This window comes from Prionailurus viverrinus, chromosome A1 (genome assembly GCF_022837055.1).
Source record: "Prionailurus viverrinus isolate Anna chromosome A1, UM_Priviv_1.0, whole genome shotgun sequence".
NCBI lineage: Eukaryota > Metazoa > Chordata > Mammalia > Carnivora > Felidae > Prionailurus > Prionailurus viverrinus.
Window position 1 is genome coordinate 58,538,616 of NC_062561.1, and position 27,931 is coordinate 58,566,546.

A 27,931-nucleotide genomic window follows, 5' to 3' on the forward strand; every position below is an offset into this window, starting at 1 on the left:
ACTTTTACCACAAAATATAGTATCTTTAAACATGCATAGTTAATTTTTTATCTTTTAAAATGACTGAAATAACTCTTTCCAGTTATATGTGTATACTCATGTACACACATACACACAGATAAGAGAAAGCCTACACAATTAATTTTATTTCATAAACTGAATGGGGAGCAGTTTGTCCTTATATTTTTAGGAAAACAATAAGTACAGTCTACTTTGCAAGAACATTGTTTCAATAAGTGAAGATATCTTTAAATAGATTTGAGTTTCTGGTGTTAAATTTATATACTAGAAAAAAGCCAATAAATACTACTTTTATAATAATATGTTTTGATAAAATTTTCTTATTAAAAAAAACACCAAATCAGTTTGTATGTCTTGCCATTGATTGAGATATTCTTTGATATTTTTCAACATTTTAAATGCATTCCATGAAAAGCAACAAATATAATACTCTGATATCCCTTCCTTGTTTCTTTAATGGGCTGAGAAGTTCATTTATCAACTTCAATAATAGATACATTTATGATGACTTCTATAAACATTCTAAATTTGTTATCCTTGGCTAGTTTGATACATGCAGTAGAAAACTAAAAAAAAAAAAAATCCAAGCCTGATTTTGTTTTTGAATTCCACTATGGATGAGTGTCAATGTGATCAAATACATAAATAAATTGTTTCATTTAATGCAATTATGAAATGTAAAAAGCTAAACACAGTACGCTGTTTTTATGAAGTTCCTCTGAGTTTTTCAAGCCATGCTTTTCTATTTCTGTATTCCTAGTATAAAGAATACAGAAGAAAATCTTTATTATGCCCCCTCTCTGTTTTGCCTTATGAGTATATTCAGTATTCATATGTTAATTATTTAAAAATTAAAATTGAATAAAATGGCATCGCTATATAAAATAGATTTGCCTATTGGAAAAATATGTAAAGAAAAAAAAGTATATCCATGCAGAAACTTCTTCCTATATTTCATTATTCTAAGAAGTTAGATAAGCTACTCAGGACTTATTTTTACATGAGAATTATTGAAACTTCCTTTTGCTGGAATAAAAATGGATAGCATCCGGGGAACATTTCTGTAGTCAGAAAGGAGGTGAAATATCTTTAACATGGATAATTGAAACTCTAAAAAGAATAATATAGTTCATATTTCTCTAGAGTAAGTGATAAAGGAAAGGACATATTAGCATTGTTTGTAGAAAAGATTTAAAGAAATAGCCCATTTATTACATTGTAATTATTTCTCCCTTGAAACAAAATTACATCTCTTTTGACATTTTATCATCATATTTTCATTATTGTGTTATTTCTTACTTATCACTTATCTTATTATGTTGCCAGTGACTTTCCATGACTGTTCTGAACTCCTTAAACTTTAAACTTTCATACTCTCTGGCTATAGGATCTTGGAACATTTTGCCCACTTCAGCTGAGAAATCTTAACTTCAGGAAAATTTTTTCTAGACTCCAACCACTCCCTATCCTTTTAGAGGTTGAACATCTTTAGTTCCTTCTCTTGATTTCAGCTTAGAACTACTCACAGTGCATTATAGTCTTCTGCTTACTTTGCAGGCCTCCAGAAGTGGACTGTGAGCATGGTCTTACTCATCTCTAGATCCTTAGAATTTACATCCTTAGCTTTCATTAAATTATTGCACATGTAGCTTCTATATGTAAAATTGTTTTTACAAAGATTCATAGATAATACACTACAGAATCCAAATGAGAAGCTTACTCCAATATAAAATATTAGTAAAAATACTGCAAACATAATTAAGTTGTCAAACTTACAGGGCTGCTAGCAATGTGGAAGGAAAACTAACAATTTTGATCTTCAGTTTCCTTCTCTCTGTAACAGTTGGCAGCATGGCAATAATAACACTCCTAAAATAAAGTAAATCAACTTCTACATATTTAGTAATTTCAAGTTATTAAGACTGTGAGTGTGACTACTTTAGATTCCTCATATAAGTGAGATTGTGCAGTATTTGTCTTTATGTATCTGGCCTAATTTATTCAGTATAAGATCCTTCAGGTTTATTCATGTGGTCACAAATGCAGAATTTCTTCTTTTTAAAGGTTGAGTAATATTCCTTTGTGTGTGAGTGAGTGTGTGTGTGTGTGTGTGTGTGTGTGTGTGTGTTGCCTTTAAACAAACTAAAAAAGCATATATCAGTTTACAGACACTTAGATTGCTTCCATATCTTGGCTACTGTGAATATTGCTGTAATAGACGTGAGAGTGCAGATATCTTTTGATATACTGATATCAAGTCCTTTGGATATACCCAGAAGTGCGATTGCTAGATCATAGACTAATTTATCTTGTTTTCTAGAGGTGAGCAGGGTAGAGAAATACAAGTGTTTAAGTGAGCTACAGTGAATATTTATTTCTCTATGTTTTATGTATATATATGTGTGTTTCGGGAGATTTATTCATTTTCTAGCTATTGAATAACCACATGTAAAAAATATTAAAATATTTTGAGAAGTACAAAACATGGAGGTATGTGAAGTATACGAGTTTAGAAGTGCATCATTTTTATATTTTCATTACCTTGTCTGAAGATGGATGTTGGTTCATTGTGATTTGAATGGATCTGAATAATTGGATCACCCAATTAACTTTTGAACAGATTTGAATAATTGGATCACCCAATTAACTTTAATCATCTAAGATAAAAAGAAATGCTATTTTATGGAGAATACTGATTCCAATTCTATTTAGTATTATTTTTTTTAGTCAGAATTCCTAATTTTTCAGATTAAGGGTAAAAAAAACCTTATTTGATATTACCCTTAATTTGAAAGTAAGATTTAGCTTATCAAGCAAAACTTACAATATGGAAAAAATTGCACTTTTTGGAGTAAGAAGTTAACAGATGCCTATGGCTATGCCAGTTAGGTATTGTAAAGATCTGGTTACAGAGCATCACGGAATATTATTCTATTTTTATTTAATTTGGAAAGGAACTCTATACTACAATTAAAATGTCAATTTGCATGTAAAAATCTTTTTTATACTTTAAAGTTTGTAGCAATTCAGGCTACAATTTTAATTCACTGTGAAGCATATCTGGACCTGAGTGTACTTTTTAAAATTAATATCCTTCACACACACACACACACACACACACACACACACACACACACCCAGGGTAGATTATTTGTTAATAAAATTATGTTATTTGAAATGGTTAATGTTATTATATTTTCTTAAATTTGTCTGGGAAATATATACTCATAAAAATAAACAATTAGTTATTTGATAGAATTTTTTTTAAAAACCATATTAACAGAGGTTTTTATTTATCAGAAGTCTGTAGGACAAAAGTAGAAAAAGAAATGAATTAATTCCCATGGGAATGTTCGTGGAAAACAGCAGAACATTGAAAGTATGGATTTTCTGAGAAGGCAGCTTGTAACCAGAACAGGAGAAAGAAAATAAGAGAAGAGTGATGTATAAAGTGCTCTGTGGAATGAAAGAGGGAAACATGTTTGTATCAATTCTCATTGACAATTCTCATTGCATCAGTTCTCAGTGGCTCTAACACTCTTAAGAAGAGGAGGCTAGAGAGATATTTTATGTAAGGGAACTAGATGATGACCTATTTTCACTGTCCTTTCAACCATACTAATGAGCTCCAATAGCTGTCTAGGTTGAAGAAAGTCCACCTCAAAGGTATAACATTTAGGGTCACATTATCTTGAATATTAGGATTAACACGTTGCAATTAAATAGAATTTTATCATTAATCAAGACCGGTAGTGTCCAATATGTCAAGCACTAGTCACCTGGTTATCAGACATTTGAAATGTAACTAGTCTGAATTGAAATGTATTCACCTGTCCAGTACATAAACGATTTTAAAGACAGTACAAAAACAAAAAAAGAATAAAAACTCTCAATAATGTTATAAACTTACATGATAAATTATAACATTTTGAGTAATAAGGTTAAATAAAATATATTTATAAAATCAATTTCACATTTCTTTTTAGCTTTTTAATATTTTTAATATTGTTACAAATTTGATTGTATATTTGGTTTATTTATAATTCTGATGGATTATACTGATCAAGATTTTAGCCAGAAATAACTTCCCCAATGTGCTGTATATACAAATGAAAGTTTATGATGACACAAGATATTACTATTAATTCAATAACTTGTCAAACCAAAGAGATGATGAGTAGAAAAGCAATATAATTTTAAAAATTATGTTATTAAACAAATTTTTTGCATGCTTTCTCTGGATAAAACATTTTAAGTGAATGTGCAAATATATAAAATATTTTAAAATTGCAATGAGGGGCGCCTGGGTGGCGCAGTCGGTTAAGCGTCCGACTTCAGCCAGGTCACGATCTCACGTCCGTGAGTTCGAGCCCCACATCGGGCTCTGGGCTGATGGCTTAGAGCCTGGAGCCTGTTTCCGATTCTGTGTCTCCCTCTCTCTCTGCCCCTCCGCCGTTCATGCTCTGTCTCTCTCTGTCCCAAAAATAAATAAATGTTGAAAAAAAAATTAAAAAAAAATAAATAAAAAAAAATAAATAAAATTGCAATGAAAAATTCTGAAATTGTAATTAAGCATATTCATACATTTTTGAAAAATCTTACAGTAATTCATGATACATGATACAAAAAATGTATATATGTTCATTTATTTCTCCATTAACATATATATTTGTAATTATAACAACATAACTGGCATTAAACATTCAGACTTATGTATAAAATAGTGATGGTAAGGGCACCTGGGTGGCTCAGTCAGTTAAGCATCAAACTCTTGCTTTCACTGCACTGACAGTGCAAAGCCTGCTTAGGATTCTCTCTCTTCCTCTCTCTGCTCCTTCCCCACTGTCTCTCTCTCTCTCTCAACAAACAAACAAACAAACACACATTAAAAAATATTAAAATACTTATGGTAATGTCTGAAAGAGTTGTTAGAAAGATTTAAAAAATATAATGTCTAGTAAATAGTATGCATTCAATTATAATAACAATAACAAAAATAATATATATTAAACATTAAAGAAAATAATTAAAATAATGATGCAGAAAAAGTCAACAGTCTTAAGCTATTAATAAAACATTTTTAAGTTTATTTATTTATTTTGAGAAAGACAGAGACAGCACAGGTGGGGGAGGGGAAGAGAGAGAGGGAGAGAGAGAATTCCAAGCAGGCTCCGTGCTGCCAGTATAAAGCCCAACTATGGGGCTTGAACTCATGAAATCAAGATTCAGATGCTTAATTGATTGAGTCACCCAGGTTCCCCTTGATAAAATACTTTTAAACACAGTTCCCATAATGAAAGATGTGATATATCTGTCTTACTTCAGGGAAATTTCCATGTAAATTTTATTCAGGTGGGCAAATTAATTAATTCTATATTAATCTATTAAACAAAAATATTTTAGTGCTTTTCTCCTGCTTTATGTGTGTCTCCATACATCTTCAAAGTTCTTTGTCTCCATGCATCTTCAGAGTTTGTTTAATATTAAAATGTGTCAATTGAATAATTTAAAATTTACCAGTAGATTTTCTGATATTTTTAATAAAATTCTGGTTAGACTGTGTGCATACATACTAGCATTTTTAATTTCAAATCACGATTTTCAAGAAGAGAAAGAAGGAGACATCAATTGTGACAGTCCCCCAAAACCTTTCTTTTTATAATGCTGTGCTTCATCAGAAAGACAAAATCTTCCCAATAACTTTTCCTAACATTCAGAGAGAAGAAAAAAATTCTTATCTATTTTTAGATATACTGGTATACCTAAAGTATCAAGGTTATAAAGTCAAATTTGAAAAAAACAGTGGTAATGGAGATACAGCTCTTCACCTTTTAGCTAAAGATAGAAGGTGATATAAAAAGAACCTATACACTACACATTAACAAATCTACTTGTATGTATTGCTGCGGATTTTCAAAGGGCTATTTTAGACTTTTTTCATTTATGTTTTTAAACAGGAGAATTAGAGATTATGCAATAAGCATGTGTTCACATATAATGAAGTGAGTTCATCACATCAGGATTTTCAAGGCTAAATCCCATACTTAAGGAAGACTGTTCCACTTTAATCCATTTGAAATGTTCAATCAAAATATATAATTAAATTTGCTCATTGTGAGGGATGAATAATATATATTTTGAATGTCACTTCATATCAGCATGAGAACAATATTTCACTTTCTGCAGTCATAAAGTACCTTTATGATATCTATGCCCTGTTCCCTGACATCGTGGGAATGCTCATTTGGAGGCATGTTGACTAAAAAGCTAGCATGAATAAACACAGCCAAGCTAGACTTCAGAAAATATGTCAAAACATCTACCTGAAATTTTGGCATACAATTATTTAGTTGACATATATAAAGGCCAAGTAAAATTTGATTAATGCATTAAAAAAAAAATACAGCAAGAAAAAAACACTTAGGATTTTTTTAAAATTTAAGTTATGAGAAGCAGATAATGTACCAAGCATTTAATGGCTAAGATGTAAATTATAAAAGCTATTTAATTAACATTTTCTGTAATTAACACTTTCTAAGATTAGAAATAGAAATAGAAAAAGTTTACTTGTATATTTAGGAGACAAATGGCCTGAATTTCAGGAAAATGCTCATACCAATCAATAATGTGAATATAATGGGAATAAAGTAATTGTTAACAGTGCTCATTTTATAGTTATTTGTACATCCTGCAATGTTCATTTTTATAGTCTTAATCATATTGGAGACACACATGTAGCAGATCATATCAGGTAGGCCTTTCTGAATGCAGTAAAGATATATTAAATAGAGCAAACAATGTTGTAACTTTAAAGGTCAAAATCTAAAAACATCATATTTATATATATATGATATTTTTTTTGTTATCAAATCCCTACTTCCTCTCTAGCTCATTTATATATTAAAGTAGAGTCATGCTTACATGCTAATAATTACATAACTGAATCTGAGTTTTAGGCCAAATTTGTTGATATAATTTACAATTTCATTATGTATTCAGACTATTTTAATCAGCTCAAAATAGCGTATCTGTCATACAGTTTAGCTAAATTTTGTTTTAGCAAAATAATAATCAGTGGATCTACCTTGTCTCATTTTAGAGTACGATACATATGTTTCAATCATGTTTGACCATAAGGAATATAATATAATTAATACATATACATGTATATCTGAATAAAATATACATTGATCTGTAATAGAAAATATTTTCTTATATGTTATGTATTGCATTACCATCACTACTTGTTCATTAAGCTCCCCTTACTTTATGCATGATGATACTAAAGTACACTGATATCAGAAGGTAGTAAATGACTAGCATTAATCTATAACTAATTGTATTTAGCACCTATTATGACTTAACCAGTAGTAGACTAAATAATGGGGATAGGAGAGGCAAACATGTTCCCAGATTATTAACTATCTAAAAAATACTCAATTCCCATTCCATGTAACAAAATGATTTGATATAGATGGTTGTAAGGTTTATAATCTAAGAAAGAAAGAAAATTAAATATTTTAGATCGAATCAGTGATTTTCAATAAAATAATGAAGTGAAAATATTCCATTATATAATAGTAACCTTTCTCTGTTCTACTTTTAAATATCTCTTCTAATTTTTAACCTAGTTTGGACATATGGGCATTCCTTTCAGTTACACACATATAAATTCCATTCTATATATGTATATATGACTATTACTGTTCTCAATAAAAATTTTATTTCTTATTTCAAGAAGCTGTCTCTTGTTGGCTGATGACATAGATTTTGTATATTATCATCATAATATTTTTTGCTTAATCATCCAGCATATTTAGATGATACCATTCTATTTAAAATTTTACAATACTGTTACTTTGCCACACTTCATTTAAAAACTTGATTAAATCTGAACATTTAAGTTTCAAAAATAATTATTTTCACTTTTATGGGAAAACAAATAGCCAAACCTCCTCATCTAAAACAGATTTCTCAGCCATTAGGTTGCAGAAATAACTATTCAGATCCCTTGTGATTAAAGAGAGCCATTAAACTGTAACTCAAAGTGAACTAGCATTTTGATATATTCTTAGTGTTGTTTTGAAGATTTAATTAATGATATAAAATGCTATGTGAATGAAAAACAAAAGCAAATATATCCTGCTCATATATTTTAGCCTTTATGTTTTTTTTTACTTTAAGAATATTGTCTTATTTAAAATATTTCTGAGAAGTGAAATATTATTATAGATTCAATAGCTCATGTAAACTTATAATGAATAATCTTCCTATTCCAAAAAATATCTTTGTTACTACATTCTTTAAAAAAAAGCAAACACTTTAGTTTGCCATAGTTTCATTGTTCATATAATTCCTTCTCATGGGCTTAAAGTCAAAACTGAACTGAAAGAACCATTTTGTTGAAAGTTCATCCTGTAATGTAGCAACTGGAGTTACAAAAGCAAGCAATTAAGACATAGAATAATGGTTACTTTTTTATTTTTGCTTTTTAAGTTGAAGAAACTTCATGGTTATTTAGTCATTTTCTCTTTTTCTATTTCTGTAAGTGGGAAATGAATGACTCTGTTACTCACTTCCTATCTCACAGGCAGTTTGTGCCACAACTATGGTTAGGATCAAGGTCTTCTGGTCTTATTCAATGCTTTGTTTCATTATAGTTGTTGAGAAAAATTGTTTCTTCATTGTTTACCAGGAAGACCACATTCTTCCATGTTTGTCAGTAACGAACTGCTGCTATGTGGCTGAACTAAGACTAAGTTTTAAAAAAGAAATAAAATAAAATAAAGCTCTGACAGTTTTCTAGAGTTTGTTTCTATTTGAGTAGAGGAACAACACTGAACATTGACCCATTTCTATCAAGCCAAAATTCCCCTTACAGCTCATTGCCAATCATCAGTCACTTTGTCAGAAATGTGCCAAAGATTCCAGTCATTCATGTAGCACTGAACCATAATACATACTGTTTAAGTCATGCATTAAATCTATCTCAGAGCTCTAACCTTAAATCCATTTTGTACTTAGCTGTCTGTGAGTGACAGGGCTAATTGGTCCACTTTCTTGTGTAAGGTTACTTTGCAGTAGTCAGATGATGGATTTCTGAAATTTTTCAGCTGGGAAAGTTAGTTCTTTACTTTTGACCTTCCTTCGGGTCTTGAATGTATTCTTCAACATTCATATAAAGGGGCATAGCCTCTTTGTATGAACATCAGTATTGTAGGTGCCTCTAAAAATCTGTTATATCCTACTTGAGAAATCCTGGATTAGAATACATCAGAATGACATAAAACTTTTGATTGTATATTGGGTGTCACCATAATCAGAGGGACACTGAAAATAACAGTAAAACTTATTTGACAATCTTCACAAGTGTACACACCAGAATCTATTCTATTATGCACCTCATGCTTACTGAATTCATTCTATGTGAAGAGACGTATTATTAAAATCTGTTCCTTCCCTAGTTTTCAAATTTGTGTAGCCACTCCACTGAAAATTTAAAGACATATAAACATCTTCAACCAACAATAATAAGAATGTAAGATTAAAAAAAAACTGCCTTCGTTCATTCCGCTGCTATAACAACATTGCAGAAAACAGCATAGCGGTTCCTCAAAACATTAAAGACAAATACCATATGATCCAATAATTTCACAACTGAGTATTTACACAAATAAAAAGAAAACACTAACTTGAAAAATATATGTATCCCTATGTTTGTTTATTGCAGCATTATTTACAATAGCCAAGATATGAAAGCAACCTAAGAGTCCATCAAGAGATGAATGGATAAGGAAAGTGTATACACACACACACACACACACACACACACACACACACACACACACAGGAATATTATACAGCCATACAAAGGATGAGGTCTTGCCATTTGCAACAACATGGATGAACCTAGAAGGTATTATTTATGTGGGGAGAGGCACAAAATAGGTGGAGGGGAGTGGGAGATGTAGGCTTACAGTTATGGTGTGAATAAATCATGGGAATAAAAGGCACAGCATAGGAAATATAGTCAATGATTTTGTAATTATGTTGTATGGTGATTGATTATATCTATACTTGTGGTGAGAATAGCATAATATATACAGACATTGGATCACCATATCATATACCTGATACTAATGTAAAATTATGTGTCACCTATACTCAAATTAAAAAATAAATTAAGGGGCGCCTGGGTGGCTCAGTCGGTTAAGCGACCGACTTGAGCTCAGGTCATGATCTCACGGTCCGTGAGTTCGAGCCCTGCGTCGGGCTCTGGGCTGATGGCTCAGAGCCTGGAGCCTGCTTACGATTCTGTGTCTCCCTCTCTCTCTGCCCCTCCCCTGTTCATGCTCTGTCTCTTTCTGTCCCAAAAATAAATAAACGTTAAAAAAATTAAAAAATAAATAAAATAAAGATGAATAACACTCCTTAAGTCCTACTAGCAAGTGTCACATATTTTTGGTAAAAAATAGACATCAACAGTTGTTCCAAAATCATCAGGATTGTAAATTCCACAACAACAGCTACCAAATCTACCAAACCTAATTGAATGGGGCAAAATCTTCATTTAACCATTTATGCATGCTACTGAAGATGCCTGTCCATCAATAAATAACTTCTTTTTTTTTTAAGAATATGGTTATCTATCAGGGCGCCTGGGTGGCGCAGTCGGTTGAGCGTCCGACTTCAGCCAGGTCACGATCTTACGGTCCGTGGGTTCGAGCCCCACGTCGGGCTCTGGGCTGATGGCTCAGAGCCTGGAGCCTGTTTCCGATTCTGTGTCTCCCTCTCTCTCTGCCCCTCCCCCGTTCATACTCTGTCTCTCTCTGTCCCAAAAACAAACAAACAAATAAATAAATAAATAAATAAATAAATAAATAAATAAAATAAAATAAAAAGAATATGGTTATCTATGAAGGATTAGTTATTAATTACTTTCCCATTAGTAACTTCATTTAGCCATTTCTTGGGCTTCCCCTTTTTAGTGAATGTTCACAAAATACATTGATAGGTTTCCCAGTTGGCCATATTTAGTATCTAAATGTTTATCCTTCCTAAATTATACTCTTAACCCCAGAGTAAACCAACTAATATTCTTATTATTGTGATTCTAAATTCTGGTTCAGACATCTTGCTTATATCTGTGTTGGGTAAGTCCCTGGCTGTCCTTTCTTCCTGTTCTTTCTTTTGGGGTGAATTCCTTCATTTTTTTCATTTTGAAGAAAGAAAAGGAATTAATAAGGTAAAAATTTTAAAATTAAAAAATGAAAAACAACATAAAAAATCAAATAAAGGATGCTAGATCCTAGGGGTTTTCTGGTCTGGTTGTTGAAAGGAGCTTGATAGAGTAGAGAAAAAAAGGAAAAATAAGAAAAGAAAAAAAGAAAGCAAATGTTTGAAAATTTGAAAAAATGAATATAATGAAATAGAATATAATGAAATTATGGGAGTAAAAAATAGAATTTGAAAAATTTACAAAAAAGTAAAAAATGTAGAATCTCCATCCAATCTCCGTCCTCTCTCTGCAGGCAAAAACAGCTCCCTGCCCTCCGTGGCTTTCTCCCCCAGTTCACCTCTCAGCACCACATAACTGCTGAGTTCTCTGGTTCAGGTTGTACAGATTGTTGTGTTAATCCTCAAATCAGTTTTCTAGGTGTGCAGGATGATTTAGCGTTGATCTAGCTGTATTTCAGGGACTAGAGATGCAAAAAAAAAAACAAACAAAAAAACTTCCATGCTCCTTGCCATCTTGGCCCCTAAATTCTAAATTGTTATAATTCTAATGTAAATTTCATTTTGTGTGTGTATGCATGTGTGTTCTGTGTTCTGGAGGACTCAATAAAATTACAGTATAGCAAAAAAAAAAAAAAACAAAAAAAAAACAAGGGGAAATATTTTTAAATAAAAGTAAGAAAGAATTAAAATTACTAAAGATTATTTCAGGTTACAAAACTATAGTAGTTATAACACTTTGTACTCATACTTGATGTGGTCTTCTGTTTAAATGCTATTGTAACTAGGAGTATTACATTGATGATCTTGTATAAAAGGGAAATCCCTCCTACTCTCTACCTTACTTTGTTTTATTTTACCTCACGATTTTAATTACTGATTGTTGTTACATATCTTGTGTAGGTGTTTTATTCTCAGTATCTTTTGAAGAGAATATACACTTTATGATAACAGAATATTTTTTTCACTCTTCCATCATGTGGGTCTGCAAGAACACCTGGCCTGATAAATATGTGATGGTGGAATGTCTTATACATATGGTAAATAAATAAATAAATAAATAAATACATACATACATACATACATAAATCCTGGAATAATAGGGAAGCAGAGATTATTTACACAGTAGTAATGATATGCTTTTTCAAAGATATGAATAAATTCTTGCAAAACGGTTTTGGAAAATAAAGTCCAATTTAAGTATGTGATACAATGAAAATGACAACAAACCAATCAAATTGTTTCATAGTTTACCTATGCAAATTGGAGAAATTTCAAAACCTAAAATAAATAAAATGAAATAAATTATTAATGAAAAGCCCATAAAATACAATTCATTGTCATTTATAATTCTTTTTTTTTATGAAATTTATTGACAAATTGGTTTCCATACAACACCCAGTGCTCATCCCAAAAGGTGCCCTCTTCAATACCCATCACCCACCCTCTCCTCCCTCCCACCCCCCATCAACCCTCAGTTTGTTCTCAGTTTTTAACAGTCTCTTATGCTTTGGCTCTCTCCCATTCTAACCTCTTTTTTTTTTTTTTCCTTCCCCTCCCCCATGGGTTCCTGTTAAGTTTCTCAGGATCCACATAAGAGTGAAACCATATGGTATCTGTCTTTCTCTGTATGGCTTATTTCACTTAGCATCACACTCTCCAGTTCCATCCACGTTGCTACAAAAGGCCATATTTCATTTTTTCTCATTGCCACGTAATATTCCATTGTGTATATAAACCACAATTTCTTTATCCATTCATCAGTTGATGGACATTTAGGCTCTTTCCATAATTTGGCTATTGTTGAGAGTGCTGCTATGAACATCGGGGTACAAGTGGCCCTATGCATCAGTACTCCTGTATCCCTTGGATAAATTCCTAGCAGTGCTATTGCTGGGTCACAGGGTAGGTCTATTTTTAATTTTCTGAGGAACCTCCACACTGCTTTCCAGAGCGGCTGCACCACTTTGCATTCCCACCAACAGTGCAAGAGGGTTCCCATTTCTCCACATCCTCTCCAGCATCTATAGTCTCCTGATTTGTTCATTTTGGCCACTCTGACTGGCATGAGGTGATACCTGAGTGTGGTTTTGATTTGTATTTCCCTGATAAGGAGCGACGCTGAACATCTTTTCATGTGCCTGTTGGCCATCCGGATGTCTTCTTTAGAGAAGTGTCTATTCATGTTTTCTGCCCATTTCTTCACTGGGTTATTTGTTTTTCGGGTGTGGAGTTTGGTGAGCTCTTTATAGATTTTGGATACTAGCCCTTTGTCCGATATGTCATTTGCAAATATCTTTTCCCATTCCGTTGGTTGCCTTTTAGTTTTGTTGGTTGTTTCCTTTGCTGTACAGAAGCTTTTTATCTTCATAAGGTCCCAGTAATTCACTTTTGCTTTTAATTCCCTTGCTTTGGGGATGTGTCGAGTAAGAGATTGCTACGGCTGAGGTCAGAGAGGTCTTTTCCTGCTTTCTCCTCTAAGGTTTTGATGGTTTCCTGTCTCACATTTAGGTCCTTTATCCATTTTGAGTTTATTTTTGTGAATGGCGTGAGAAAGTGGTCTAGTTTCAACCTTCTGCATGTTGCTGTCCAGTTCTCCCAGCACCATTTGTTAAAGAGGCTGTCTTTTTTCCATTGGATGTTCTTTCCTGCTTTGTCAAAGATGAGTCGGCCATACGTTTGTGGGTCTAGTTCTGGGGTTTCTATTCTATTCCATTGGTCTATGTGTCTGTTTTTGTGCCAATACCATGCTGTCTTGATGATGACAGCTTTGTAGTAGAGGCTAAAGTCTGGGATTGTGATGCCTCCTGCTTTGGTCTTCTTCTTCAAAATTCCTTTGGCTATTCGGGGCCTTTTGTGGTTCCATATGAATTTTAGGATTGCTTGTTCTAGTTTCGAGAAGAATGCTGGTGCAATTTTCATTGGGATTGCATTGAATGTGTAGATAGCTTCGGGTAGTATTGACATTTTGACAATATTTATTTTTCCAATCCATGAGCAGGGAATGTCTTTCCATTTCTTTAAATCTTCTTCAATTTCCTTCATAAGCTTTCTATAGTTTTCAGCATACAGATCCTTTACATCTTTGGTTAGATTTATTCCTAGGTATTTTATGCTTCTTGGTGCAATTGTGAATGGGATCAGTTTCTTTATTTGTCTTTCTGTTGCTTCATTGTTAGTGTATAAGAATGCAACTGATTTCTGTACATTGATTTTGTATCCTGCAACTTTGCTGAATTCATGTATCAGTTCTAGCAGACTTTTGGTGGAGTCTATTGGATTTTCCATGTATAATATCATGTCATCTGCAAAAAGCGAAAGCTTGACTTCATCTTTGCCAATTTTGATGCCTTTGATTTCCTTTTGTTGTCTGATTGCTAATGCTAGAACTTCCAGCACTATGTTAAACAGCAGTGGTGAGAGTGGGCATCCCTGTCGTGTTCCTGATCTCAGGGAAAAAGCTCTCAGTTTTTCCCCGTTGAGGATGATGTTAGCTGTGGGCTTTTCATAAATGGCTTTTATGATCTTTAAGTATGTTCCTTCTATCCCGACTTTCTCGAGGGTTTTTATTAAGAAAGGGTGCTGGATTTTGTCAAAGGCCTTTTCTGCATCAATTGACAGGATCCTATGGTTCTTCTCTTGTTTTTTGTTAATGTGATGTATCACATTGATTGATTTGCGAATGTTGAACCAGCCCTGCATCCCAGGAATGAATCCCACTTGATCATGGTGAATAATTCTTTTTATATGCCGTTGAATTCGAGTTGCTAGTATCTTATTGAGAATTTTTGCATCCATATTCATCAGGGATATTGGCCTGTAGTTCTCTTTTTTTACTGGGTCTCTGTCTGGTTTAGGAATCAAAGTAATACTGGCTTCATAGAATGAGTCTGGAAGTTTTCCTTCCCTTTCTATTTCTTGGAATAGCTTGAGAAGGATAGGTATTATCTCTGCTTTAAACGTCTGGTAGAACTCCTCTGGGAAGCCATCTGGTCCTGGACTCTTATTTGTTGGGAGATTTTTGATAACCGATTCAATTTCTTCGCTGGTTATGGGTATGTTCAAGCTTTCTATTTCCTCCTGATTGAGTTTTGGAAGAGTGTGCGTGTTCAGGAATTTGTCCATTTCTTCCAGGTTGTCCAATTTGTTGGCATATAATTTTTCATAGTATTCCCTGATAATTGTCTGTATCTCTGAGGGATTGGTTGTAATCATTCCATTTTCATTCATGATTTTATCTATTTGGGTCATCTCCCTTTTCTTTTTGAGAAGCCTGGCTAGAGGTTTGTCAATTTTGTTTATTTTTTCAAAAAACCAACTCTTGGTTTCGTTGATCTGCTCTACAGTTTTTTTAGATTCCATATTGTTTATTTCTGCTCTGATCTTTATTATTTCTCTTCTTCTGCTGGGCTTAGGCTGCCTTTGCTGTTCTGCTTCTAGTTCCTTTAGGTGTTCTGTTAGATTTTGTATTTGGGATTTTTCTTGTTTCTTGAGATAGGCCTGGATTGCAATGTATTTTCCTCTCAGGACTGCCTTTGCTGCGTCCCAAAGCGTTTGGATTGTTGTATTTTCATTTTCGTTTGTTTCCATATATTTTTTAATTTCTTCTCTAATTGCCTGGTTGACCCACTCATTCGTTAGTAGGGTGTTCTTTAACCTCCATGCTTTTGGAGGTTTTCCAGACTTTTTTCTGTGGTTGATTTCAAGCTTCATAGCATTGTGGTCTGAAAGTAAGCATGGTATAATTTCAATTCTAGTAAACTTATGAAGGGCTGTTTTGTGACCCAGTATATGATCTATCTTGGAGAATGTTCCATGTGCACTCGAGAAGAAAGTATATTCTGTTGCTTTGGGATGCAGAGTTCTAAATATATCTGTCAAGTCCATCTGATCCAATGTGTCATTCAGGGCCCTTGTTTCTTTATTGACCGTGTGTCTAGATGATCTATCCATTTCTGTAAGTGGGGTGTTAAAGTCCCCTGCAATTACCACATTCTTATCAATAAGGTTGCTTATGTTTATGAGTAATTGTTTTATATATTTGGGGGCTCCGGTATTCGGCGCATAGACATTTATAATTGTTAGCTCTTCCTGATGGATAGACCCTGTAACTATTATATAATGTCCTTCTTCATCTCTTGTTACAGCCTTTAATTTAAAGTCTAGTTTGTCTGATATAAGTATGGCTACTACAGCTTTCTTTTGGCTTCCAGTCGCATGATAAACAGTTCTCCATCCCCTCACTCTCAATCTAAAGGTGTCCTCAGGTCTAAAATGAGTCTCTTGTAGACAGCAAATAGATGGGTCTTGTTTTTTTATCCATTCTGATACCCTATGTATTTTGGTTGGTGCATTTAATCCATTTACATTCAGTGTTATTATAGAAAGATACGGGTTTAGAGTCATTGTGATGTCTGTATGTTTTATGCTTGTTGTGACGTCTCTGGGACTTTGTCTCACAGGGTCCCCCTTAGGATCTCTTGTAGGGCTGGTTTAGTGGTGACAAATTCCTTCAGTTTTTGTTTGGGAAGACATTCTAAATGACAGACTTGCTGGATAAAGGATTCTCGGCTGCATATTTTTTCTGTCTAGCACCCTGAAAATCTCGTGCCAATTCTTTCTGGCCTGCCAAGTTTCAAAAGAGAGATCAGTCACGAGTCTTATAGGTCTCCCTTTATATGTGAGGGCACGTTTACCCCTTGCTGCTTTCAGAATTTTCTCTTTATCCTTGTATTTTGCCAGTTTCACTATGATATGTCGTGCAGAAGATCGATTCAAGTTACGTCTGAAGGGAGTTCTCTGTGCCTCTTGGATTTCAATGCCTTTTTCCTCCCCAGTTCAGGGAAGTTCTCAGCTATGATTTCTTCAAGGACCCCTTCAGCACCTTTCCCTCTCTCTTCCTCCTCTGGGATACCAATTATGCGTATATTATTTCTTTTTAGTGTGTCACTTAGTTCTCTAATTTTCCCCTCATACTCCTGGTTTTTTTATCTCTCTTTTTCTCAGCTTTCTCTTTTTCCATAACTTTATCTTCTAGTTCACCTATTCTCTCCTCTGCCTCTTCAAGCTGAGCTGTGGAGGTTTCCATTTTGTTATGCATTTCGTTTAAAGCGTTTTTCAGCTCCTCGTGACTGTTCCTTAGTCCCTTGATCTCTGTAGCAAGAGATTCTCTGCTGTCCTGTATACTGTTTTCAAGCCCAGCGATTAATTTTATGACTATTATTCTGAATTCACTTTCTGTTATATTATTTAAATCCTTTTTGATCAGCTCATTAGCTGTTGTTATTTCCTGGAGATTCTTCTGAGGGGAATTCTTCCGCTTGGTCATTTTGGATAGTCCCTGGCGTGGTGAGGACCTGCAGGGCACTTCCCCTGTGCTGTGGTGTATAACTGGAGTTGGTGGGCGGGGCCGCAGTCCGACCTGATGTCTGCCCCCAGCCCACTGCTGGGGCCACAGTCAGACTGGTGTGTGCCTTCTCTTCCCCTCTCCTAGGGGCGGGATTCACTGTGGGGTGGGGTGGCTTGTCTGGGATACTTGCACCCTGCCAGGCTTGTGATGCTGGGGATCTGGCGTATTAGCTGGGGTGGGTAGGCAAGGTGCACAGGGGCAGGAGGGGCAGGCTTAGATCGCTTCTCCTTAGGTGATCCACTTCAGGAGAGGCCCTGTGGCAGCGGGAGGGAGTCAGCTCCGCTGCCGGAGGTTTGGCTCCGCAGAAGCGCAGAGTTGGGTGTTTGCGCGGAGCGAGCAAGTTCCCTGGCAGGAACAGGTTCCCTTTGGGATTTTGGCTGGGGGATGGGCGGGGGAGATGGCGCTGGCGAGCGCCTTTGTTCCCCACCAAACTGAGCTCTGTTGTCAGGGGGCTCAGCAGCTCTCCCTCCCTTTGTCCTCCAGCCTTCCCGCTTTCGGAGCAGAGCTGTTAACTTATGACCTCCCAGACGCTAAGTCGCGCTTGTTGTGGGAACACAGTCCGTCAGGCCCCTCCGCTTTTGCAAGCCTGACTCGGGGGCTCTGCTTGGCCGGCGAGCCGCCCCTCCGCCCCGGCTCCCTCCCTCCAGTCCGTGGAGCGCGCACCGCCTCGCCGCCCTTCCTACCCTCTTCCGTGGGCCTCTCGTCTGCGTTTGGCTCCGGCGACTCCATTCTGCTAATCCTCTGGCGGTTTTCTGGGTTTTTAGGCAGTGTAGATGGAATCTAAGTGATCAGCAGGACGTGCGGTGAGCCCAGCGTCCTCATAAGCAGCCATCTGGCCTCAATCCTATAATTCTTTAATCTAAAGGATAAATTTATTTGGATTACGTTTCCATCCTAATAGATGCTAAATATTGGATATCTGAATAATATGTGTTTATCTATCTAGAATTATACCTGCCAAATATAGTCTTTTAGTAATAATCAAATGATAATAATAACACCAATAGTAATGATAATAGTTTTCTTTTAAATAGGGTTATTTACAAAGTATTTAACAACACTGAGATTTTCATTTTGCTGTCAAGAAACTGATAATCAAAAAAGTTACTTGGTAACTTAGGACTCCATGGTTACTTGGAAGCAAATACGGCCTAGTAATCCACTGGTCACAATGAAGAAGTAATCTTTTGAAGAACTAGAACATTTATCATATGTACTATTAACGGATATTACATCATCCCACACAGTCATCACCACATTTGGAAACATGCTCTTTTATTACTTATGTCCAATTAAGTGAATACAAATTAAGCACAGCCTATGAGTAATTGAAAAGATTTGAGTCCTTGAGAGAGTAAACACACACATGCAGGCACATACATTGTTAGTTTCTCTTATTCTTTTTAGTCATGTTCTGTCCAGATCTTTGCCTGGATCTTCAGCCTGGTAGTTTTTTCCTAGAGTCAGGTAATCCCTTGAGGAAAAAAGCCACTGCAGAATGCCAACTCATCCTCTGTAGTGCTACTTTCTCCAGAATTTTATCCCATTAAATTCAGGTTGCTTCAGTGGTTCTCTGATGACATATAACATTTGTGTGTGTGTGTGTATGTGTATATATATATATATATATATATATATATATACAAATTTAACAATATTTAATAAAGTGGGTAAACTTGAAATTCCAATGTGAAAGTCTCATTGATTGCAGGGGAATTACAGTGATGGACTTTGTCTTCATAAGGCAATGTAGTGAGGAGTTTAAGGTTTAAATATATTGAGGTTGGTGAAGTTTAAGGCAAATACAAACATTACCAATCAATTTGGTACATTGAAACTTAAAGTTTTCTAAGCTCTTCAAGCATTTTCTTTTAAAAGGCACATTTATAAAACTGAGAGCATCCTATCTTTGTATGCTCCTGAATATGTGTTTCAACTTATTTTTAGCAAAGACAACATGGCCATACAGTTTCTATAAATGAACAATTTAATATCAATTATACAAAATATTATGAAATAAATACTTTTCAAAAATTATTTATGGCATCTCTATCTAAATTTGAAGGCACTTCACATATCTTTTGCATGACCATACTAATACATCAACAGTATTAGAAACTAAATTACTTAATGGAAATCATAGTAAAGTTCCTATTTAATACCAACAATAAGAATTATGGGTTGCTTTGGTATGCATTTGAAAGTAAACTAAAGTTAAAAAATAGTATTTTTAGAAAAAAATGTCCAATTGTTTTGAAAGTCCAAGACATCTTCTGGTTGTCTATTTATGTCTTGTTGAAATGACTTTTATGTTATGAAGAAAATACATCTGTGTTACCAACTATATTAATTCAAATTAAGAAACTATCGAAACATTATTCTTCATCCTTCCTTCTCTTTAATGGCAAAAGGGGACTAGAACATTAAACAAACATCTGACTCAAAATGTTTAGTGATATTCCTCATCTCTTTCTCTTTCTCTCTGCCACTCGACAGACAATGAAACAAAATTTTATAAGAAAGACAGATACTTAACGGTTGCTTTTACTAATGATATTCTATGAAAAATTTCCCTAAGAGTACTTTTAAAAACTTAATATAGATGATTTCTGAATATCACAATGCATTTTTATAAATAGCATTTAGAAGACAATGTTTTTGTTTAGTGTAAGCTGAGTTACATCCTCATGTATAACTTTAAATGTGTGTATTGTAATTGAGAACAGTAGGACCAATACACTGTTCAATAGTATAGAACTTATTTTGTATTGAGAAACACATTTTTGGCTGACATAGTTTGTGAAATGGATACATGCATACTTATCTTAATCCCACTGGAGGTAAAAGAGTGCTACTTTTTTGGATAGAACTTTTAAAATATATACATTAACTAGTAGGTACAAAGGTACACATGGGAAAAGATGTAGCAAAAACAAAACAAAAACCCAGACATCACCTTGATGTGCTCAACCTCAAATTTCTGGGTTGTTTTAAATACTTGAACAATCCTAAAATGTATAGAGAACACCTGAGGTCCTCATTTTCCAGATCTGTGACATCAACAGTATTAGAAACTAAATTACTTAATGGAAACCATGGTAAAGTTCCTATTTAAAGCAACAATAAGAATTTATGGGTTGCTTCGCTATGCATTTGAAAGTAAACTAAAATTAAAAAATAACATCTTCAGAAAAAAATGTCCTATTGTTTTGAAAGTCCAAGACATTTTCTGGTTGTCTAAATATGTCTTGTTGAAATGATTTTTATGTTATGAAGAAAATATATAGACAGTGACTTACAGGGGAACAGTTCAAAATCCACACTTTTCTGGGAAAAGTATGAGTACTTTAATTTGATACAAAAAGAGATGTCTTTATGCCAAGGCTACTTAAAGAAGTCAAGTGGATATGCTTAGCACATTTCAAAAAGTATTTCATAGAATAAAGTTTATTTTTTACTGTGATCTGATTTGAATCAAAGTAAATGCATTTATATTTTGAGGCATGAAGTCCAATCTTTCATCGTTAAGGATGTTTCATTCCCTGTATTCTTTCAGCTACTGTTTATAAAATTTCTAAACTCATTAAAACATCATTTAGCAGGAAGCACATAAGAACATGCAAAAGAAAGTTTAATACTTATTATTATTTTCCATTTATGTTGATTTTGTGTTACCTTAAAATATTATATGAAATTTCTTAATTATGAAGAAATTAAAAATATAATCTAGCATATATTTCAAATATTAAGACAGTAGAAAACCATTTCATTATAAAGAGCATAAAGTTGTTGTTCATTATTACCTGGGGTAATTAGGTATTCATATATATTTCCAGGAAAGCTGTATGTTAAATATCAATTCTTACTAGAAAAAAAGCAAAGATTCATAATAGTGTGAAAATTAGGGAAGTTAATTTAAGAATAAATTTCATAAAGATAAGACTACATTCAATTATTATAAGTTAGATCTGTTCAAAATATTTCCTTAAATGTAGATAAATACTATATACACACAACTTTAGAAAAAAAACCATATATATATACGTATATATGTATATATACGTATATATACGTATATACGTATATATATATATATACGTGTATATACGTATATATACATATATACACGTATATATATATATGGTTTTTTTTTCTAAAGTTGTGTGTATATATATATATATATATATATATATATACACACACATGCCGTCCAAGGGTCCTTTGCAGTCTGTGCAGGTCTTTGGCCGCAAGAAGAACATATTTATATGTTGTGCTTTAGTGTGTAATTCACTAGTCTAGACATTAAAATGTAGCAGAGAAAGATGCAGAGAAAGAACAGACATCTTTGAGGAACAATAGTAAATAGCAAATAATCCATTTACTTCTGATTTCACTTTTGCATATATTGTATAGTAGTCTTAATAAATGTTCATAAAAATGTAATGGGCTAGCTGATTTTTGTACCCATGAAACTATATAACACTTATATATAATGATGTATCTTCATGGTAAATTATGTTTTTCATATCTGTAAGCTGTTATGTATCATAAGTCAAGATAGGTCACTCATTAAGATACGCTGTGAATCAATTTGTTTTTTGTTTTTTGTTTTTTGTTTGGTATTTAGGGTCAATGGGCTCATTTTAAGTTTAGGAAGGTTACATGACAGTGTCTTCTAGGATGAACAATAGTAGTCAATCCAAAATTTAAAAAGTGGATATACAAATTCTGTATCAATAATGTTTCGGGATTAAAGATTAAGAAAATGAAATAAATTCACACACACACACACACACACACACACACACACATACACACACACACACACACACACACACACACACACACACACTAAATTACCTGAGACCAAAACAACCCTCAGACCGTTTCATAGATATAACAAATCACTGAGAAGCGAAATTTTAAAAGAACTATTTTTTCTGATGTCTTCAGTACTAAATAGTTGTAAACAATGATAAAATATGTTAAAAATTATATTTGAAATGCTAACTTCTAATTGAATTAAGAAATAGAGATATTTCAAAGATTAAAGAGGTATAGTATATTATGGGATAAAATGAGAACACATTTTCATATAGACATCCATTAAGTGGTTATCACTGGTATCATTTTCTGAGTTGATTAAGTTTTTATAAGTGAGTTTTTAAAATTATGAATCATTAAGTAAATATTTAGTATGTGTAGACACTACAGAAAATGATGTTTAATTTTTAAAGCTAAATTTCAAAGAAAATTATTTTCCATGCAATAATTTTTTGCCATGTAATACTTTTACCCATAGCTCTATAATCTGGCACTCTTCATAACTGACAGGAAATGATGAGGGATGCTTTAAAAATTATGAAAGCATTAGTGATTTTTAAAGTCCTCTATTGAATCTGATGTGCAATCAAGATTGCAAAATAGTGTCCCCAACGCTGTGAAACATTGGGAACATTCAGGTATTCATAATGCTATTATTCTGAGCAAAATACCCTTATAGAAAAAAATCCTAGCATACTTTTTCTCTATTCAAGAGGCATTCTTCCTCTACCTTAGAAAAAGGCATAAGCCTTCATCATCCGGATGAAACTATCACTGATCCAATCTCGTTTTATATTTCATATCTTCTACCTCTGATATAATCATAACAAAGAAATAGTTTAGCAATTCTTCTAAAATTATCTATTATCTATGCCAATGTCCACTAGTATAAACAAATGATCTTAGTATGTAGCCTCAGATTAACCTTACTGTATTTTTCTTATGTATTATTAAAATCAATATATTTTATTATTCAATGGGAAAAAATGGAGATATTTCCTTTGAAAATTATTAAAATAAGGACAGCAGAAAGCTCTTTGACTGTGTATTTGTTTTAAATGAAACTCTTCATGTAGACTCAAATAACTCTAGATAATTTGATAAGTTTTTTTCACTTGCAGAGTACTCTTAAAATTTCTATTAGATTTATTTAACATATATTTATTCAGGGATTTAAATGGTTTTTCTGTCCAAATATTTTCTCTCCAGCTATATGTATGTTATTTTTTTTCCTTGAAGATAGGAGGTTTCGTTAAAAATTGAGAAAAAAAACCTTTCCCCCCCCCCCCCACGAGCAAATTTTACTAACCTGTTAATAGCCTGTATTCATTGTATAGGGGTGTGTGTGTGTGTGTGTGTGTGTGTTTGCGTGTGTGTTAGGACATTCTAAAGATTTGTTTTTTGGATCATAAATATAACCATTTAGAGAAGAAACTCATGGACTATGATAGATAGTAGAGATCGATAGAGCTGTACATGTAGATGTAGATATAGCCATAGATGTCTGTATAGGTATTTAAAGTGGGAGGCACCAAAAAAGAGGAAAAGCCTCTAGGTGATTTTATTCTATAAATATTTTTGTTGCTTAGTTTCTTCATTCTTTAAAACCTAGCTTTTTTGCATGCGTAAGGGAAATATTCCACTGTTACAACTCCGGGGTAAGAAATAATTTCCCTTAACAATCTTTGGCATTAAAAATGTATATGTATAATATTATATAGAAAAAATGTTCTCAAAACATTCAACTCAAAAAAATAACCATTAAGCCTAACATAAGACTTACAGTCTAAGCTACAAAATGCTGCCAAATATAAGGATTTCATAGTAGCACACTTTTATTTATTTATTTATTTTTTGCCATTGGGCATGACTTTAAATGGAATTAACATGCACCACCCCATATATTTAGTAGCAGTTGGTTTAAACATATACAAAAGACTTTTAAATTAATTTGAAATATATCAAAGGAGGATAATTATCTCTACCACCCCAAAACATAATAAGAAAATACTAATTTTTTTCCTACATCTTCCAACTTCATATAAATTATGCTTCTCTGGAATGCGGGCAGTGATTGGTGAGCTGTTCTCACTCGGTAGAAGATTCAAATACCTTCTTTTACTTCAAGGAGGAAAAAATAAAGTTAATAGAATAGGAAGCTTGACACTGAAACTGAGAGACAGGGATCTCTAAAGTTGAGAAATTTGGGTGACATAATGTCTCTATGCATTAACTTCATAATAATCCAGCCAACATAATGGTAGTTATAGCAGAATGTATGTTTCCACAAAGGAAAAAGGTAATGTAGAAAATGAAACTTCTAAGAGGAATAATTTTATTTTCTATTTTAAATTATGAAGATAGATCATCAAACTAGTTCTAGGTATACATTTAAGCTACTATGAACTGCATTAATTAAAAATGATATTCTAATATAACCCATAATCTCAAGTGAATTTAATCCATCACAAAACTCTTTTCATATCCACACACAAACACATAAAGGTACATATACACAAACACACATCTCTGCTAAAATCCAATCCATCAGGTGACTATTCATATCTACATAGGAACATACACATAAGCACAAATAAAAACAAAATTCTAAGGAATATGGAATATTATTGGGAGATGGAAAAATCTCATATTTGGGAGTACAAACAATAATTTATTTATAGCAAATAATGTGTGAATACTAGTTTCTAAAGTGTTTAAAAATATTATTTGAGCCCGCCTTGGCAGCACATATACTAAAAATATTTGGAATTATGCCATCATATTCTAAGTTTAAGGTCCTAAAAATTAATATAAGGTTAAATAATGATCTAATTTAGTAAAATATACCTTATAATCATTGACTTAAAAAAAAGTATAGAGTTAATTCTTTTTTCCAAAAACGTACTTATGCATGTAAAACACAACTTTAGAAAGTAATAAATTACTATTACATCTATCTGGATAAATTTGTTTGGTGACTTTAATCTTAAGTTTGCTCATCAGAAATTTGTATTACGTAGAAAATACTATGTTACATTTTTTTGAGGGAAAATCATGCCGGCTTTTAATTATAATTAATCAAATATGACTCAAATTATGAAAAATCTAAATATTGCTATAATTATTATTTAGGTGCAGTATTTGACAAACCTTTTCTTTTCCTTACAGCCTAAAGCACTGTTCAGATGACATCATAACTGTGTCTAACAAAGGGTAAGTTTATTATTATGAACATATTTATGTCAATACATACGCATGTTTGTTAGTGTGATATTTTTTCCTTTGTCAGCTATTGCAGGAATGTTAATAGAACATGTGTGTGCACCACTAATAAGTATACAGATTTGTATACAAAATGCCAGCTTCAAGCACTTTTAGTTTTCTGTTAATTTTAGAATTGTCTGCAATATTAAGTTGAAATGCATTTAGTAAATCAGTTATCACTATATTGTCAATTTCATATCCTTTCAATTTCATCATTTGCTTAGAATAAATGACTCTTTATCTAAGAACCATAAGAAACAGATTTCTCTCTTAAATAGTATGACAGTACTAATTTTTTTTTTTTAAATTTTTTTTTTTTCAACGTTTATTTATTTTTGGGACAGAGAGAGACAGAGCATGAACAGGGGAGGGGCAGAGAGAGAGAGGGAGACACAGAATCGGAAGCAGGCTCCAGGCTCTGAGCCATCAGCCCAGAGCCTGATGCGGGGCTCGAACTCCCGGACCGTGAGATCGTGACCTGGCTGAAGTCGGACGCTTAACCGACTGCGCCACCCAGGCGCCCCAAATAGTATGACAGTACTAATTTTTATATTATTTTATTTATCTAAATTTAGTTATTAATATCATAATATTATAAAGTTATGTTATAAATACCATCTACCTACACTTTTTAGGTTAACTCAATTTTATCTATAAATGGGATGGGGAAATGTATTGTTGCAATCACTCTTCTTGTAACCACCATATTTGATTCAAGGAAAAAAACGTAACCCTCTTTCTTTCAGGAAAAAAAAGACCTATGAAGTAGTGCTTTTCTGCTTAACTATTGTCTTTACCATGGTTTATCAACTTCAGCATTATTGACATTTGTTGTGAGGGTTGTTCTGTTCATTGATGGACTGGCAGTATCCCTGGCCTCTATCCACTAGATAAAGTCAAACCCCCAGTCATGATAATCAGAAATGTTTTCAGACATTTTGTCTACTCCCTGGGGGGCACATTCACCCCTTTAGCTTGGTAACCTCCTTAATGTTTTAAAGTGAAGAAAAGAATCAGACAACTGTTCCCAGGCTATACTCCACCTTTAGTTATTTGTTAAAATGACACTATTTTATTTTACATTTGTGCAGAATCTGGAAATATATGGCAGTTGGATAATTGCATCACAGTATGCAATTATGCATACTAAAGTCTGTTGTTTTGAGTCTTCTACACTTTCATGTTATATCAGTTACACACAGATTTTTTTTTCTCCTGAATTGTGACTAAGTTTTGGTTAATTTTGCTTGGTAACTCACAGTAGTTGATGCTCCCAAATGCATGAGGCATTTTCTTGGTTAAAGTGTCAAATCCCTTTGGAGTTTTTAAGTCTATTTTGAGAGAGAGTGAGCATGTGCAAGTGGTGGAGAGGGGCAGAAGGAGGGAGAGAAAGAATCCTAGGCAGACTTAATGCTCAGAGGGGAGCCCAAAGCGGGGTTGAACTGGAATCATGACCTGAGTGGAAATTAGGAGTCAGATGCTCAACCAACTTAGCCACCCTGGAGTCCCAAGATGTTATTAAGCAATATCATAATGCATTATTCTCAAATTCTTTTTAAAAGTTATTAAGCAGATTTAAATGGTGACCATGATTATTATAATTTGATTGAGAGTAAGGATGCCTGGTAAATATATCACCTATACTTTTAAGAATCCTGTTCATCCGGGAGCGTCTGGGTGGCTCAGTCAGTTGAGCGTCCGACTTTGGCTCAGGTCATGATCTCGCGGTCTGTGAGTTAGAGCCCCGCGTCGGGCTCTGTGCTGACAGCTCAGAGCCTGGAGCTTGCTTCAGATTCTGTGTTTCCCTCTCTCTCTCTGCCCCTCCCCTGCTCATGCTCTGTCTCTCTGTCAAAAATAAAATTAACATTAAAAAATAAAAAAAAAGAATCCTGTTATTCCAGATAATGGAATATCGAGGTAGTTGATAAATAGCACACAGGTTAGCCATTCCTGATGAAAGCCTTTGATTACTTCCAGATTCAGACATCTAATTCTGAGGAAATGATACATTTTATCCACTATCGCTGACTCTTCTAGTCCAAGAAGTTTACATTTATAATAGTTTCTTGAACGAGTCAGTATAAAAATTCTCTCATATGTATATATGTACACACATATATATATGCATACGTTTATATATACATATATATATATGTTTACACACATAAATTATATATA

The 27,931-nt window shown here is 33.5% G+C and overlaps 1 long non-coding RNA gene across 3 annotated transcripts in view; it reads left to right on the forward strand.

Annotated features, from left to right (window-relative positions):
• LOC125175566 (uncharacterized) overlaps positions 1 to 27,931 on the forward strand; it is a 547,675-nt gene that overhangs the window by 66,543 nt on the left and 453,201 nt on the right. For all 3 annotated transcript variants that reach the window (XR_007155875.1, XR_007155879.1, XR_007155877.1), the window contains one exon: positions 25,658 to 25,702. This is a non-coding gene — a long non-coding RNA (uncharacterized LOC125175566). The remainder of the gene's footprint in view (positions 1 to 25,657; positions 25,703 to 27,931) is intronic.